This window comes from Lissotriton vulgaris, chromosome 11 (assembly GCF_964263255.1).
Source record: "Lissotriton vulgaris chromosome 11, aLisVul1.2, whole genome shotgun sequence".
Classification (NCBI taxonomy): Eukaryota; Metazoa; Chordata; class Amphibia; order Caudata; family Salamandridae; genus Lissotriton; species Lissotriton vulgaris.
The window spans coordinates 766,365,746-766,383,776 of NC_141699.1; positions in this window are offsets into that span (position 1 = coordinate 766,365,746).

Genomic DNA, 18,031 nt, shown 5'->3' on the forward strand with positions numbered 1-18,031 from the left:
GAATGTTCTGATCGGTTATCATCAGCAAGTCTCTATGCCAAATCTAGAACAATCATTTGGGTGAGTCTAGGTCTTGCTGCAACACGAAACCGAGTTTTGAAATCTGTACAAGAAATTGAGTATTTGGCGTAGAAAGAACCAAACAGTACAGATATTTTGAAGACAAACATGTTGAATACATACTATCCAAATAGAATTAGTCATCTTGAGAACACTTGTTTGTATGAAGTTCTGCAAAACTATAGATATCAGAGGAACATCACAGAAGATATCAATAATGGAAAATATGCTTTCATTGGGTATGAAGGATGTCTAGTGAAGCAGAGAAAAGGCCATTTGATTAATCATCGAAAATTGAGTTGCGAATCTCCAGACAAAAGGGAATTTTACTATTTAGCTCTTTTGCAACTCTTTAAGTCATGGCGTACAGAAGAGGAACTACTTGGAGATTTTCTATGTTACGAAGATTCTTTTAATGCAACCAAGGATACCATAGAATGTCCTGTTTTTCCAAATTATCTGCAAATGTTGAACAAAGAAATAGAGCAAGAAGCCAAATTGGTGCAGAGATTGCTAGAGACAGTTCTCAAGACAGTCAGAGTTCTACAGGATCCACTAGGAGGACCAGTTATCCAAAATGGAGCTGCCACTGCCATGGATGAGGTGGAAAGAGCTATGGAACAAGCTCAAGAGGATGTAGTTAACTTAGAAGATTTGGTGAAACAACTAAACGTTGAGCAGAAACAGATATATGACGAAGTCACATAACAGATTGAACATGGATTCAGTCATGAGAAAAAAGAGTGCTCATGTACATCATTTAAGCCTGTCCGACTGTACGTGAGTGGAGAAGCGGGAACTGGAAATTTTCTGATTAAAGCAATTGCAACTTATCTGCAGAAAAGGACTGAATCACCGCTGTCGTGTGTTGTAACCGCTCCAACTGGGCTGGCAGCACATACTATTAAAGGGATTACTCTACATCGTTTACTGATGGTACCAGTTGAGCATGATATTAAATTGCAATACAACAAGCTATCTGAAGATGCGTGTTCTGAAGTTTCCAGAGTCCTGAAGAAAATGAAACTTCTTATCATTGATGAAGTAAGCATGGTCTCAAATCTAATGCTTGCTTTTGTGCATTTGAGAATGCAAGAAATTCTTAGAACAGAGTATGATGTGTTATTTGGAGGGAAACACATTATTGTTTTTGGAGATCTACTGCAACAACCAGTGTTTAAAATGCTCACGCATGAAGATGCCAGGAAGTCCCTAGGAAGCATTGGAAACATTAATATATGGTTATATTTCAAATATGCAGAACTGCTTCAAAATATGCGACAGGCAAAGGATGAAGATTATAAAAATATTCTACAAGATGTAAGAATCGGAAAACTAAGTGAGCATGGGAAAGAAGCTTTACATGCACGAGTAATTTCAACTTTGTATCCAAATGAAAACATTCTTCCAAAGAATATTTTTAAGAAAATTACTGAGAACAAATCTGGGATATGTTTGATGCCAACTCTGCAAGAATGTTCAATTTTCAACAATAAAATGTTAAAATTAGAAAATGAAGAGATTGTGAAACTGGAAGCTATAGATAAAATAGAGCATATGGGAGCAACAATTATTTTGTCAGAAAATTTTAAATCAAAATTGGATTCATTAGAGAAGAGTATATCTAAAACTGCTGGTTTTGAAAAGACTCTGAATGTGTGTTTAAATTGTCGTATCATTTTGAGAAGGAATTTAAATGTTGAAAGAGGTCTGGTAAATGGAGCAATGGGTCATGTTGTTGATTTTGTGAATTATAGAAATAAAGATGGAATTGAATTTTTTTAAATTAATTTTGATGCCATTGAGCAGGTACAACAAATCAGTTGTTGTTCTGCTAGATTTTTGCTTGTAAAAGACCTTTATGTTCGCCGAAAACAGTTTCCTGTTTGTTTGGCATATGCAGTGACAATTCATAAATCTCAAGGTTTAAGTGTAGATAGTGCTTTGGTGAACATTGGAAGTTCTGGGTTTAAAGAGAGTATGGCATATGTGGCATTATCACGAGTCAGAACTTTATCAGGATTGTACTTGATTGAGTGTGATGAGACAAAGATTTGTGCAGATCTAGATTGTGTTAAAGAATACAATAGGTTAAAAAGACAGTATGCTCCACATTTGCCTCAATATCCTCTGTTTGAAAAACGTATGGTGGGCCGAAAAAGAAGAAATGAGAATAATTGCAGTGAGGTAGTAGCAAAAAGACAAAAAGTAGATGAAACTATAATTGTAAGCAGAAAGAAAAAGGATTCTGTTGAAGATGTTGTTGGATTTCAGTTTGAAAACAGTTCTGGTGTCAACTGCTATGCTAATGTAGTGGTTAATGTTGTTTTTTCTCTTCAAACTTTACAAGAAGAGATTGTTGAAAATTGGGATCAAAGATTCTGCGGTTTATTGAATTCTGTGTTTGAGAAATGTAGCAGTGATAGAGCAAAAATAGAAAGTGTTTCAGAAATTCGAAATCTTAACATCATTCTCTCTGTCCCCTTTCCTCATGCTCACTCCTTCATTATTTTTTTTTCATTTTTTTTTGGTGTGCTAACGGGACGCGCACCGGTACGAGCACTCCAGGGCAAAAAATAAAAAAATAAAACATGAACAATATACATAAAAAAAATAGTATTGCATAAATATACAATATAGGATTCATTTTAGAAAATATTACATTTCATAGCTATAGAAATTTGCTATTAAAAAACCTTTGAAATTCACTGAAAAAACCATAGGTTTCACACCAGTTATAGTTAGGAATTAGCATTTAAAAAACCTATTAAATTCACTGAAAAAACCATAGGTTTCACACCAGTTATAGTGAGCTGGAAATTTTACTGACATAAAACCATTGAAATTCCCACGTTATAGTTAGTTGGACTCACTATAATTTGCGCGCCTGCAATGCACTGCTGATGACGTCACATATTACATCACTCATTACATGGTCAGTGACATCACTCATGACATCACTGAAGACACCATCCTTGTGACAGAGTGACAGACCTCCTTTCAGTGTAATGTAACCCTTGAAACACATATTCAAAAATAGACACTAACATTTAAAAAAAATGGAGATACCCATACCAGTTACAACAACCAATTCAGTAATTCCACCATCTATATACACATCCACTCATTCACCAACAGTTTTATATAGTCACTCATCATATGTAGTGATACACCTATACATCCTGTTACATACCGACAGTCATCCAAAAGTTACTCACACACATACTCACACATGCAAATAAACTATTGAACATCCATTTTTTTGCATATACAACTAAACACACACTACCAGCTTACTTCTAAGGAAACTTACACATACTTACTCTCTTAAACAATCACTTATAGAAACACATACTTATTTAAACAGAAACTCTCACAATCTCTCACTCTCACATATACTCACTTATATACATCAATACTCACATATACTAGATTAAAACATATGTCGTTACTAATAAACACAATAGTGAGACAGTCATTCACTCACTAATACGCACATATACACACTCATCCACCCATATAGTCCTGCACATATGCTGTCTTCAAAATACATACAAACAGTGAGTCAGTCACCAACCCATGCAGCCACTTATACACAAAGTGAAACACTGATACATATATTTCAATATTTAAAAGTTACTCGCTAATATATGTATTCACTAAGATACACTTAATAAACCAGTTAACCAATCAATTTTTTTTAAAAAAACATCCATTTAGACACTTATTTAAACATGTATTCTTCCATCGACGTTTACATATACATATATAAAACATATTTATTTTTCAGAAAGACACACATTCACTGGATGGTGTCATCAGTGATGTCATGAGTGATGTCACTGACCATGTCATGAGTGATGTAATATGTGACGTCATCAGCAGTGCATTGCAGGCGCACAAGTTATAGTGATTCCAACTAACTATAACGTGGGAATTTCAATGGTTTTATGTCAGTAAAATTTCCAGCTAACTATAACTGGTGTGAAACCTATGTTTTTTTCAGTGAATGTAATAGGTTTTTTAAATTCTAATTCCTAACTATAACTGGTGTGAAACCTATGGTTTTTTCAGTGAATATATATATATATATATATATATATATATATATATATATATATATATATATATATATATATATATATATATATATATATATATATATATATATATATATATATATATATATATATATATATGACTGGAACTTCGCCATTCGCCCCAAAGAAACTGGAAGCCAAAAACGAAACGGACCCATTCCGGTTGGATTAAACGCTTATTTTATTCTGTGCACCCTCTTGTCCGCCATGACCGTTTCGGGCCCTGGAGCCCTTGATCACATGACATGGTCGAATTACACCTCGTGATTTGTAGTGCAGGAAAGGTCACATGTCTCCAAGCCTGCTTTCAGCATGACTTGCTCTAGAAATCAACCGACGGCGGGGGAACATGTTGGCTAGCTAGCGCGTACGTCGGCCGCCAAATATATATATATATATCCTGGACACTCGAACCACTTCAAAAATCCCGCCAACGGCTGTTTGGCGAGGAAAGAGACACAGACCACACAGTTTTTGGGCAAGAAATCTTCTTTATATTTAACGACCCAAACACACAACGCGTTTCAATCCCTAAATCCCTTGTTCACGTGCAAATCTGTGCACAAGCCATCTTACTTTTAAAGTTAAAAGTTGCCACACCCATTGATTGACATCACAGGTCACAAGATAGTGTGCATAACAAAAGACTATATGTTCAACGTTTGTTATTCTATAAACAACAAACGTATTATACAGGCATGTTTAAATGATTCTGCACATTATTATTTTATATACATATAAATATAAATAAAAACATGTTATGTGCAAAAACGCTATTTTATATTTGTTGTATAACTTAACATTTCATGTTGGATAAATCCAAGCTGCGCCTGTTACATGTAGTCCTTCCTGTACAATGATATATAACTGGATAAATCCATGTTTAATCATGTGCAAAACCTGCATATCTTATTTCATAAAAAATTTATTTTTACTTTGTTTTTTCATTTTTTAATGCAAAACAAGTGTGTAGTGTGCAAAATAGTGCAAATATAAATATAAAGTGCTAAAATAGACTAAATATAAACAATTCAAGATCTGATGTTATTGTCCTATTGATGCTGGTGTACATTTCTAAAATATCTTTCTTTGAGTAAAATGTCAACAAGGGACACAATACTCTTAAAAATCATGTGTAAAAAAATATATATCCCTGCATTAAAAAGAAACTAGTTAAATTAAAACCAGATCTAGAGGTAAAGAGAACACTATACATTTATAGAAAACTGGAAATTCATACAATTCATCAGAGCCATTCCTTATTTACTATTAACAATGTTGCTTAATCATACAATAACAGAGATATTTGCATTTAAAAATTATTATTCATTTATAAAAAATTACGCATATCATCTGTTGTGTTCAAACCGTTAGGCCATTTACAATCGAACTCTAAGATATATTTAGTTTCCAAATGCAATAACTGGCGTTCCCTGTTGCCAACCCTTCTTGATTTGGCAACAGTGTCAATTACATAGTAAGATAGGCAATTGATATCGTTAGCATGAGTTCGTTTAAAATTTCGAGCCACAGGATAAGCTGCATCGCTATGGAGAATGGCTCTTATACGCTGCAAAATCCTGATGTGCACATGTAGCTTTGTACTACCAATGTATTTAAGCCCACAGGTGCACGTCAGGACATATACAGCATATTCGGTTTTGCAATTGTATGTCCCTTGAATCAACACTGGGATTACATTGAACGGAGTGGAGTATTCAGACTTGTTACATCCAAATTTACATGCTCAGTATGCTGCACATTTTTTAAAGCCTTTAATAGGTTGTAACCAGGTTGTAACTTTCTTTAATTCTGGCGATACCCTATCTAGAACCGAGCCATTAGTGCTGCTCCTTCTAAAAGTAATAATAGGTTTCTCAACTAGCCTATCTCGATGGATGTTGTCAGTAAGTACTATAGGCCAGTGTTTGTTAATTATAGATCTTACCTTACGCTTCTCCCTATTGTACGTAGTAATCAGTCTGGGAGTGTTTTTGATTTTATAAGCAGCTTCAGTATTGGGGACTCGTGATGTATCTAGTTGTTGCTCAAAGAGGCTACTTCTTGATCTTGCTTTCGCCTTCTCTATTGCATCCTTAAGAATTTTTTCTGAGTATCTTCTGACTTTTAGTCTCCCCACCAGCTCAGATTGACAATTAATAAAGTCCTCCTCATTGCTACATATGTGTTTCAACCTTAGGATTTCTCCGTAGGGAATACTTGCAATGAGGTGTTTTGGATGCGAGCTGGTTGCGTGTAAGGTAATGTTTCCTGAGTTCGGTCTCCTATATAGGATACTTTCAATTTTGTCATTTTTCACATAAAGCCTTACGTTCAAAAATTCCATTTCACTTTTGTGGATATGGGAAGTAAATTTGAGATTAAAGGTATTATTATTAATCTCTTCTATGAAGCTGCAAGCCTCCTCTTTAGTCCCCCTCCACAAAATAAACACATTGTCTATGTATCTCAAGTACTACACAATGTGTGCATCACAGAGCGCCTGGTGGGTGGTTTTGAGGACCCGCTCCTCCAACCAGCCAACATGCAAGCATGCATAACTGGGGAGAAGTTTGGCCCCCATCGCCACACCCCTCACTTGTTTGTAAATATCTTTATCAAACAGAAAATAGTTATTGTGCAGGCACCAACTAATGAGCTCTATAATGACCTTATTGGGCTCATACAAAGTACTGGATCTAGATTCCCAAAAATGTTTGACCGATGTTATACCTTGCAAGTGATCTATATTCGTATATAGAGCTTCTATATCGAGAGTAATGAGAAAGAGATCATCTGTCCACTTTAATTTATCAATTTACTGTAGGAAGTTGCCAGTATCCTTAAAATAGCTAGGAGACTCCATTACCAAGCTCTGTAGGAAAAAATCTATATACTGGCCTACATGTTTCCCCAGACTGTTGATAGCGGAAATAATTGGTCTCCCTGGTATTGGAAAAACATTTTTATGTAGTTTTGGCATAAGATGTAGAATTGGCAGTACAGGAAACTCATTATACATAAACCTATGCTCCTCCGTAGAGATAAGGCCCTGTCTTTTCCACAATGCAAGATGTTTCTGCAATGTAATCTTGGCTTTATCATACTCTTTTGCACTTGATTTAATATAGCAGCTCACATCACTGAGCTGCTTGTGTGCCTCTGTAACATAATCTATGTATATATAGGTAGGTAGTTATAGTTAGGACCTACTTTCCATAGGAAATCCACAACATTGTATTTTTAATAACTTTGGCGCCGGTGGACGAATCTTTGTGAATTTCTAACAGAAAATGGCCTGCTTGGTTTCGCTCCTTCCCTGAAAGTTTGGGGGTGATTTGTCAAGTGGGGGCCGAGAAAAAAGGGGGTCCCAAAATGTGTTTTCCCCATGCAATTTTCAATAGGGACCTTTAGCCAGGGCTACAGCCCGAACGGCTGAACGGAATTACACGTAATTTGGCAGAGAGGTAGAGTTCTGTTTGCAGATTGTGTGTTATGTTAAATGGTGTAAATCCGTTCAGTAGTTTCTGAGAAAATTGCAAGTAAATCATAGCGATATCTAGAGACGGAGTTCAGCACGCGTACGGAAATCTGTTCAATTACGAGTGCGAACTGCATGCTGATTGGCTGTGAACTGTCTGTCAACACTCGAAACCAGGAAGTGTTGTTGGCCATCTTGTGCCTCACTAGAACCGAGTCACAAGAAAACAGTAAAGCAAAGTTGAGAAATAAGGGAAGGGGGTAGGCTAGAAACATTCTGACCCTCTAGGCTTGCTCAGGGGGTCATACATGGATGTTTAGCCTCTATTTTTTATTTAATTTTTTTAAAGGAAAATCAAGGCGTACACGTTTGGAAATACGTACAATTACGAGCAAGAGCTGCATGCTGATTGGTTGTCAATACTCCAAAGCAGGAAATGTTGGCAGCCATCTTGTTTGTCGCGAGAGCCGACTCACAAGAAAACAGTAAAACAAAGTTGAGATATACGGAAAGGGGGCAGGGTAGAAACATTCTGACCCTATAGTCTTGGTCAGGGGGGTGGTACATGGATCTTTAGGCTGAATTTTTATTTAAAAAAAAATAAAAAATGGCGGGGTACTCATGTAGTACTTGTACGCGGTGGAAATGGTGAAAAAAAACTAGAAGTCTGTTTTGTTTATTACGTCCCGGGGGGGCAAATTACGGGGGCAATTTTTAGAGCTATATTTCTATGACAGTATGCTGCATCAGTTGTACTCTCTACGCATGCGCATTCTTGTTTGCAAGTGCACTTTTTTATCTTTTTCTTCAAGTTTGCCAAGCAAACCTCTGCTGATTTTAGGTATTAAATTTGCCGCTTTCTTTTCCCGGGTCATTTGTGTTATCCGGTGCTATACTTTTGTAATATATTAATAAACATATTGTATGTATATTTATTTAAAATGTAATGTTGAGGCGCCAAACGTTGAGTACATACTCCGTCCAACCGCCATTTTAGTAGTTTTCCTCCATTATTTTTATTATACCTGTTACTTTCATTTAACCCTGCGCATATTTTCTCTGTGATCGATGAGATTTCGTGCCACAGTTACCACGCTGTTTGTCCTTGGCCTCCGATCTTATCAGAGTTGGTCACACGTATACCTAGAAACTAATTTGAATGACATAAGGCACAGGCATTACAACACGTGTTGGTCAACAAAAAACATTATTAAGAATATACATTTATCATGTGTGGTAAATGCATGCTAGTTGTAAAACCTTGTGTGGAAAAGCGATATGCGTGCTAATGGTTTTTTGGGGACGATCACGCGTGCTTATGAACCGGGTCTGGGCGTGTTCGAGTCTAGGGTACCAGGCGGAGGGGCACGCTGCTGCACTCATACAATATAGAAGTAATATAGGATTTTTAAAACTTGAAAAAAAATTATTCCATAATTATCCTAGATCAAGTCTTCTGTTAGTATGTTCATTAAATACATGAATATATGTTTTTAAACAATTAAAAACATGTGCATCTTTTTTGTACGGGGCGCCGTACATGACGTCTCAAGGAAGCTTTGAGGCGACGGGTAACCTCAAAGCGTATTCGTAGATATGCTGAGAATGATTAGCAGTATAAACTATGGTGCAATCACTCTCTCACCGTCAAATCAGAGCACAGGGCGCGCTATGAGAATGGTTAGAAGTGGTCACTCATTGGAGATCCAATTCAGGTGTGTGGCTTATCCACAATATCATAACATTATTTTTTAACCTGGTTAAGTTTGAGGTTTGCATGAAATAATATGCTATAGGCAGATATGGATGTTTTGGCAGCGCTTATGTCCATGAAGCTTGGTTATTACCATTTACATATAGGTGCCTGAGGTAGGGAAAAAAGTCTATGTGAATGGCGAGGATTGCACAATAGTACCAGATCACTCCTTAATTTGTAGACACATACAATTGCATGGATCTTGCATACAAGATGCGCCTGATTTGGACTGAGTTTTGAAAGGTAGTCCAACACCTGCTATCATAACAACGTTCAGTTTACTGGAAACAGGAGTTATTTACTTTGAAATAATGGAGATCGTTGTGCAATGTTAGCAGGCATTGTTTACATGGTTACGGTAACTGAGCGTGTGGTTTGATTAAAAAAAAGTTGTGTTAACTCCTCTGCATGGGAAGCTGGATATTTCCATCTGGCTGTTGATTTCGACCTTGAAAGCAGAGTCAATCAAATGAGTCGTATAAGAGCGCTATTGTCTCAAAAAGAGGTCGCTCTTATATCTGGTACAGAAACATTTGTCCTTTATGTAGCAAACACCCGCCCAGAAGTGCATGATTTATTAAATACAGACGTGCTCTTGAATTTTGGGGAGTTAATTTAGAGTATCTTTAATGTGTCCTTGACTACGGGGTTACCTTACTTTTTTAAAGTTAGAAGCAGTGGCCTTGTGACTTCTGTAGAAAGTATATTTGGTGTCTTATTGGAATTTTTTCATTCGATTTTTTCCAGCATCTTTGGTGGATTGCGCTTAATAATCTCATTAGTTGCCGGTGTGCTTTTATTAATTTGTTTACATAAATATGGATGCACATCCTGCAGCAGACGATGATATGTCCCGGCTGTGGCTGCTCCACAACCGAATTCTTAGTTACTATGGAGCGCTGCCTCTTGCAACGTTGAGTGCAGTTTATGGATTATCGTTTTGATTTTCCTTTTTCACATGCGTTCAACCTGTCTTCCATTGCCTGAGCTGCGATTTCGACTGGGCCCTGGATTTGTGTCTCTGCAGTACAGTGTCTCCCAACGCGGATTATGACCAGCTGATGAGCCCCTTAGTGGTTGATGACTTGCTCTGTTCTTGTGGTGGGATTATGGCCTTAGCAGCGACACATGGAATAATGGGACGTTGGAATGTTTTTGCAGCGGCGCTTGAGTTCTTGGCACACAGTTATATTGAAGATGACCCGAGTTTTCCTCTGATGGTGATAGAGGCTCCGATTGTTGAGGAACATGTATGTTCATTCTCACTATTGAATTGGATGGCTGAAATGTTTTCAGACGAGAACAATGATTTCCTCTTGGAGGCTGTTCCTACATACTGTGCTTACACGCTGTTGGATTAAGACTTTTTGATTTTTCTACGTATTATTTATTATTTAGTTACTGTTTTCTATCAAAGAGTGAATAACTTTTTTTTGGAAATGTGAACTTGACTCTGCTTTTTAGGCTTGGACTCTGCGTTCCTAATTCGCCCACGTTTATATCACGTGCTTTGATCAAGAAAGGGTGCCGTGGGGCTGAGCGTTGCACTCACAGCCTGTTAAGTTAGCATGGGTTTATTAGAAGTTTACACACTTTTTTTGCTTTCCTGCTCTGCTTTGCACACAACAGGTACTTGCGAAATTGTTTAGAGAAGGCTGAGTATTTTGCTTTATATGAGAATAATTTGGTATGCTAGATTTTTAAACTGCTTTGCTAGTTTTGTGTGTATAGTGAGAGCATGGAATATCAAGGTTAACTTGAATACTGTGTCTGATATTTAGAATGATCCTCGCATGTTCGAGCCATAATACATATGGAGCTGTGAGCACCTTTGATACTTGTGCGTTTCATAATTCATTGTGGAGGCAAAGTTACACACAGTTGGAGAACATTCGTATCTTGACAGTTTGTGGAGCACTGAATGTGATCCACTACTGCTGAGTACATGTATTAGCGAGTAATGTTTAAATATGTAAATATCTGTATCAGTGTCTCACTTTGTGTATAAGTGGCTGCATGGGTTGGTGAGTAGCTGCACGAGTGTCTATATGGGTTATTAGTTGGTTTTTTGAGTACCAGAATGAGTGCCTGTATGGTTTGGTGGCGGGTATTACTTAGGGCACAGATGCATGAATGACTGACTCACTGTATGTGATTTGAAGACAGCATGTGTGTAGGACTGCACAGTTGGATGCATTTTTGTATGGGTGTGCTAGTGAGTGAATGACTGCCTCAATAGTGTCTTTATGAGTAATTACATATGTTTTAAACATGTGTGACTATCGATGTATATAAGTAAGGATATATGACAGTGACGGATTCAAAAGGTTCCTGTATAAATAAGTATGTATTTCTATCACTGATTGTTTGAGAGATTAAGTATGTGTACGTCTCTGTAAAAGTAAGTGTAGTGGTGCGTGTATAGCTGTATATGCAAACAAATGGATCTTTGATAGTTTATTTCCATGTGTGAGTATGTGTATGAGTAACTGCATGGATGAGTGTTGGTGTGTAACAGTATTTATAAGTATATGAGTACATATGATGAGTGACTACATATATAAGTGACTATATAGAACTGTTGGTAAATGAGTGCATGGGTATATAGATGGCGGAATTACTGAATAGGTTGTTGGTAAGTGGTATTGTTATCTCCATTTTTATTTTATTTTTACTTTCTATTTCTGAAGGTGTGTATTAAAGGTTATATTACACCAAAAAGAGGTCTGCCATTCTTTCACAAGGATGATATCATCAGTGATGTCATGAGTAATGTCACTGACCATGTCATGAGTGATGTTATATGTGGCGTCATCAGCAGTGCATTGCAGGCGCGCAAGTTATAGTTAGCTGAGCTAACTATAGCAGAGGAATTTCAAAGGTTTTGTATGAGAGAAATGTTCAGCTAACTATAACGTGTGAAAACTAGGGTTTTTTCAATGAATTTGCAGTTTTTTAAATGCTAATTCCTAACTATAACGTGTGTGAAATCTATGTTTTTTTCAATGAATTTGCAAGGTTTTTTAAATGCTAATTCCTAACTAAAACGTTTGTGAAACCTATGGTTTTTTCAGTGAATTTCAAAGGTTTTGTAAATGATAAATTATAAATTATAAATGTATTAATTATTATGTTTTTCTTTTTACACTAATGTCTTATATTTTTAATATAAATATTTATATGTATTTAATTTTTTAGATTATATTTCATATTTTTATTATAAAATAATAACAAAACTAAATTGCAAAGTAATTTTTGGATTAATTATTGCTTGACTTCGGTTGCAAGTATAACACAACTCCAGCAATGCTCCGGGGCCCCATGCTCACAAAGCTGTATCAATCCTTACACCTGCTTCAAGCATGTGCAAGGTTTTGATGCAGCATAAGCTAAAAAGTGACTGAATGAAATGTTGTACATTTTACTCAGTCACTTTTAGGAGGCATTGCTGCACCCCCTTCTGCACAGGAAAGCCTCTTCTGGTGCACAGTTTTACAATGTAATGCACCCTCCAGATGCATCACATTGTTAATAGCACACACCATGGCACATCTTTTGCACCACCACTGTGTCACAAAAGTGACGCAACAGCTGTGTGAAAGAGGCACAAGGGAACGGTAAATCCGCCCCTAACACATACAAATTCACCCAGGCAGTTTCCCCAGCAGCACAAATTGAAGCATAGACTTCTAACATATTTATGTACATACGTTACATTCAACTGCTTCGCACATACGATAGGTAAACACCTTATAGATTTATGCTGTAGCACTTCCTCATAGTTTTGCACTTTCACATTCTCCATACACTAGTAATATATTCATTAATTCATTTATGAACTACACATTCATTCTGACAAACTTTTACACACTAACATAGAAATATAGTTCTTTCTTTGACCAGTGAAGGTAGTTCTAAAAAGAACAGTTTTTTTTGTTTTGTATTTTTTTTCTGTTTTCACAACAAATTCCAAGCGGAACAAAAGAATGAAAAAAAGAACAACTAATGTCGAGGACAGCAATGATCCTGTATCCTGCGTTTTATCAGGTTGATAGACTGTTCCCCATAACACAAAAGTTTATCGCAATAAATGCAAAGAAATGTAACTTTAGCAAAGTCAGAATAAATATGTGGGTGTGGACTGCTTGCTGAAAATGCTGCAGCAGTTGCTGTGCTTGGTGTAGCAGCAGGTGGGGTCTCGTGCAACCTCTGTCTTTCAGCTCGAGCAAAGTTCTTGGGGTGCAAGTTCTTCACGTGTCGCACCATATTTGCTGTGCCAAAGGAGTATTTTTTACATGGATCGCCCCTTGAAAGAGTTGTTTGGCAAATTTTACAGGTTACTTTTACAGCATTAACCTTTTTTGACCTTCTGGAAAAGTGAAAAACTTCCAAATTAGAGCTTCTTTCCTCTTCTTTGGAGGATCTTCACGAACGAAATCTCCATCTGAAGAACTGCTGGAAGATGACTCCATTGCTCTTATTATGGTGATCTTCCTTCTATTTGAGAAGATTCTCAAAACAAAGGCTTCTTCTTAGAAAGTCAAAGTCGAATAATTATAATGAGACAGAACTTTCAACACTCGCAATAAGAAAAGTTACGAACCAATCAAATCTCTACTTTTAAAGTCACATGGCTTTGCGTACGCTTATGATGCGCTTGCGTAGCTCTTTTAATACGAGTATGCATGATCTTCTACCACGATTTGTATAATTCTTTTTAAAAGTAATATAGGATTATTAAAAGTATTTTTTTTAAATCATAGTTATCCCAAATGTCTGCCCTTAGTTTCTACATTAAATACATAAATAAATGTTTTAAACCAAGTACAAACATTGCCCCCTTTCGCGTACAGAACGCCGTACATGACATCACACGAAGCTTTAACGCGACGCGTAACGTCAAAGCATATTCGTACTGTATGCGCGGGTACGCGCTGAGTATGATAAGCAGTACAAACTATGGTGCGATAACCTTTCAGTGACAAATCACAGTCAGAGCGCGCTAAGAAGAATGATTAGAAGTGCTGACTTATTGCAGATCCGATTCTGGGCCCGTTTCTGCGCACATGATAACACTGCCCCCATCTCTCTCTGTTGTTAATTGTTGGTGCACACACTCACACTTGCACATGCGCGGTGCACGCCCGCCCACACTACCCACATGCCACCACCAAGCATGCTTGCTATCATTTAGCCTGGAAACCAATACATTAGCCAATGTGATCTCCCCCAGGGCCATCATTCTTATAGACCGTGAAAACGCTACCAATGACGGCCCTGGGCTTGGTTTGGTCAACCCCTGCGGTTCCCATATAATGTGGGCACTGACGTGAGCACGCTCTCTTTTGCCTGCCTCTGCTGCGATGACACACAGACTGTCAAAAACACCCCAGACTCAGCGAAACCACAGCCTTTCAAGACACGACAAAAGACGACAGAAACAAAGGTAAGAGAAGACGTCACAACATCAGCCTCCACTGTAAATTGTATATGCATAATACTATTTTTTTATCCTTCATATGGCTTTCCTACCCCTCAATAGTTTTAAATTGTACTTACATAATTAAAATATTTCTTTATAAGTCACGTGGTCCTATACACCTCTAATCTTAATAATTGTGCGTGCATAAATTTCCATGTCGTATTTCTGTACTACGCCACGTGTTTAGGCCTCTATTATTATTAATTGTGCGTCCATGAAAGTATATTTTTTTCTGCGTCACGAGACAGTCCCAGGCCTTTATTAACTTATTGGTCTTCCTTTGTTTGCTGGAGCTCTCTGCAACAGTCTAAACTATGAAATATTAAGAATCCACATTAAAATTCACATTTGATAGTAGTTACGCAACTCAGTTTCAATGACTAATCAAAATGTCCTTTTGTTTCCTTCACCAAACATCGTTCAGAAGCAACTACGGCCTATCGAGCAACAGCAATGGAATTCTCTGCAACTTATTGAATATACTTTGACGTATAGAAGCAGACTTTAAGTCGAGTGGTAAGCTACGGTGGCCGCACTCTTTATACAAGGTAAGCACAGCAGCCTAGATCTACAAAGCCTGCATAGTAATGCATTTGAAATAAGTCACCATAACGGGCGTCAGTAACGCAGTAGGCACATCCATATAGACACCACTTCAACGCAGCACTATAACAAGTAAAATGTACCAGGTACACTGCACTCGTAAAACTGTAGTGTAACTTTTATTTATGAAAGGAGAGAGGGCCACATTATCAAACCTTGGCAACAGAATTATGGCCACTTTATCGTCAGGAAACTGGCGATAATGGGTTTGATAATATACTCTATGGAATTCCAATCGAAGCTCATGTTAGATGTGAAGGACATCTGACATGAGCTTCGATTGGAATTTCATAGAGCATATTATCAAACCCATTATCGCCACTTTAGCGACACTTTCCTGCCGATAAAGTGGCAATAATTTTTGTCGACCAAGCTTGATAATATGGCCCAGAGTGTACAGCAGCTTCTCTATAAAATTTATAATTACCTCTGAGCAGTGACAACAGATAGGTTACAACAGTCTGACAAACAGATCATCAACCTTATTACGTCACTTTTGAGTCACTTTTAACATGGGTAAAGTGATGCAAAGAGCTAGTAAATCTACGTCTGGTTCAACAAAAAATATCAACTCCAGACTCTGCGACACAGTTTTAATGTTGTTTTCTCTCTCTCACTCTTGTGACATCATTTATCTTTCTCTCCTAGACACTGCTGTCCGCTTGGACGTGTAGATGATCTGCTAAACTTAAATTGTGAACTCAACTTCCTAATGTGTTTGGCGCAAAGTTTACAGAACGGTAAGCACAGATGCCTAGATCTACAATTCCTTCATAGGAGTGCATTAGAAATTATTTGGCATAACGGGCGTCAGTAACGCAGTAGGCACTTCCATATAGACACCACTTGAACGCGGCACTATAACAAGTAAAATGTACCAGGTACACTGCACTCATAAAACTGTAGTGTTAGCTTTATTTCTGAACCGAGAGATTATCAACCCTTGGCGACAAAATTATCGCCACTTTATCTGCAGCAAAGTGCCGCTAAAGTGGCCATAATAGGTTTGATAATATGCTCTATGGAATTCCATTCGAAGCTCATGTTAGATATGAAGGACATCTTAAATGAGCTTCGATTGGAATTCCATAGAGTATATTATCAAACCCATTAGCGACACTTTCCTGCCGATAAAGTGGCAATCATTTTTGTCGCCCAGGCTTGATATTATTGCCCAGAGTGCGTAGTGTACAGCAGCTTCTGTATAAAATGTATAATTACCTCCGAGCAGTGACAACAGATAGGTTACAACAGTCTGACAAACAGATCATCAACCTTATTACGCCACTTTTGAGTCACTTTTAACATGGGTAAAGTGATGAAAAGAGCTAGTAAATCTACGTCTGGTTCAACAAAAAAACTCAACTCCAGACTCTGCAACACAGTTTTAATGTTGTTTTCTCTCTCTCTCACTCTCTGTGACATCATTTCTCTTTCTCTCTTAAACTTAGACACTGCTATCTTTCTCTCTTAAACTTAGACACTGCTGTCCGCTTGGACGTGTAGAAGATCTGCTAAACTTAAGTTGTGAACTCAACTTCCTAATGTGTTTGGCGCAAAGTTTACAGAACGGTAAGCACAGAGGCCTAGATCTACAATTCCTTCTTAGGAATGCATTAGAAATAATTTGGCATAACGGGCGTCAGTAACGCAGTAGGCACTTCCATATAGACACCACTTGAACGCAGCACTATAACAAGTGAAATGTACCAGGTACACTGCACTCGTAAAACTGTAGTGTTAGCTTTATTTCTGAACCGAGAGATTATCAACCCTTGGCGACAAAATTATCGCCACTTTATCGGCAGCAAACTGCCGCTAAAGTGGCCATAATAGGTTTGATAATATGCTCTATGGAATTCCAATCGAAGCTCATGTTAGATATGAAGGACATCTGAAATGAGCTTTGATTGGAATTCCATAGAGCATATTATCAAACCCATTAGCGACACTTTCCTGCCGATACAGTGGCAGGAAAGGATTTTTGTCGCCCAGGCTTGATATTATTGCCCAGAGTGCGTAGTGTACAGCAGCTTCTGTATAAAATGTATAATTACCTCCAAGCAGTGACAACAGATAGGTTACAACAGTCTGACAAACAGATCATCAACCTTATTGCGCCACTTTTGAGTCACTTTTAACATGGGTAAAGTGATGAAAAGAGCTAGTAAATCTACGTCTGGTTCAACAAAAAATCTCAACTCCAGACTCTGCGACACAGTTTTAATGTTGTTTTCTCTCTCTCTCACTCTCTGTGACATCATTTCTCTTTCTCTCTTAAACTTAGACACTGCTGTCTGCTTGGACGTGTAGAAGATCTTGTCATCTTAAGTTGTCAACTCCACTTCCTAATGTGTTTGGCGCAAAGTTTACACAACAGTAAGCACAGAGGCCTAGATCTACAAATCCTTCATAGGAATGCATTAGAAATAATTCGGCATAACGGGCGTCAGTTACGCCGTAGGCACTTCCATTAGACACCACTTGAACGCAGCACTATAACAAGTAAAATGTACCAGGTACACTGCACTCGTAAAACTAGGTTTAGC